Source organism: Sinocyclocheilus rhinocerous, unplaced genomic scaffold (assembly GCF_001515625.1).
Source record: "Sinocyclocheilus rhinocerous isolate Xijiao unplaced genomic scaffold, SAMN03320098_v1.1 scaffold1622, whole genome shotgun sequence".
Taxonomy (NCBI): domain Eukaryota; kingdom Metazoa; phylum Chordata; class Actinopteri; order Cypriniformes; family Cyprinidae; genus Sinocyclocheilus; species Sinocyclocheilus rhinocerous.
Window position 1 is genome coordinate 58,216 of NW_015654513.1, and position 1,344 is coordinate 59,559.

Here is a 1,344-nt window from a genome sequence, read left to right on the forward strand (position 1 = left end):
AAAAAAAGTTCGGCAGAAGGCGGGATCGAACCCGGGTCGATCGCGCCAAGAACACGCACTTGTCCATCTGCGCCACTGGAGCTGATGACTTTCAGCCACTTTTAACTAAATGTAAATATATACTCCGTATTTTTTATTCCATAGTAAGGGTAATTCATACAATACATTTAAACTGAGCTACTTTAATACCATCTCCGAACTTTCTACCACGACTCTGCTGTTCTTCGGCTGGTTCTTCCCTGTATTCGTTGATTGACAGATGTCTCGTCCAGTCAGCGGTGAGCAATCCCAAACCAATGGCGCTGTCTGAAACTATACCTACCTTTTCCGGTTTGTCTGATTTGTCGTTGTGTTTTCTGACTTGTAAATTTGTTTTCGGATTTGTCGTTGTGTTTTCTGACTTGTTATTTTGTTTTCGAATTTGTCATTGTGTTTTCTGACTTGTTATAATGTTTTCTGAATTGTTGTTGTGCTTTCTGAATTTTTATTTTGTTTTTTAAACTTGCATTTGCGTTTGTAATTTGTTATTTTGATTTCAGAATTGTGATTTGTTTAGCACTTCTCGGCCACCGTACCAAAGCCTGTGAATGGCGAAAGCGAGCATCCGATGTAAAGTCACGTTTTCAAAGAAGAAGAAGAAGAAGAAGTCATGCTGTTAGGATTGTTCCAACGTGCTCTGAAGCAAAAATATAATCTCACATAGTGTTTATTCATTTTACTGCTCAGCTAACTATGAGGTGACACTGCAGAGTATATTGTCCAAGTGTTTAAATGTGTAATCGTTTTGCTAATTGAATTAATTCGTTACCATACAAATAGATAACTGCTCCGGCGCTTCCGCGGACGGTTTGCTCGCGCGCAGGTAACGTTACTAAGTGTGGATGAACAAATACTGAAGTTACAGTGGGCTTTATCATGATATCAAAAAGTAATTACTGATTGCTTATTAATATGATAATGTTCTGTAACTGTGCTTTCAATCATTGATTTAATTATTTACTTAAAACTGTTAAATTAGATAAAATATAAATATGTATATTTTTGGTGCTTAGTTATAATTTGCTGGAATACTTTATTGTGTTTCTGAATTGTTTAATGTGAGTTTACTTGTATAAGCCACTTTCCATGTGCAGTTATGCTCAGTAATGTTCTTTAAGTAGTTTTGTTTACTGATATAGTGCATCAATAATAAAATACATTTAACCGAGAAAAAAAACCTTCTGTGTGTGCATTAATAATTAATAAATGATTAGTGTGTCCACTTTACTTTAAAGTTCACTTTCACAGGTTAATGATGTCCATAACTCATTAATAAATGGTTCACAGGTGTTCACTTTTAAGGTT

The 1,344-nt window shown here is 35.2% G+C and overlaps 1 protein-coding gene across 2 annotated transcripts in view; it reads left to right on the top strand.

Annotated features, from left to right (window-relative positions):
- Window positions 1–1,344, top strand: part of LOC107717413 (C-X-C chemokine receptor type 3-like) — a 7,890-nt gene that overhangs the window by 3,743 nt on the left and 2,803 nt on the right. The window lies entirely within an intron of this gene.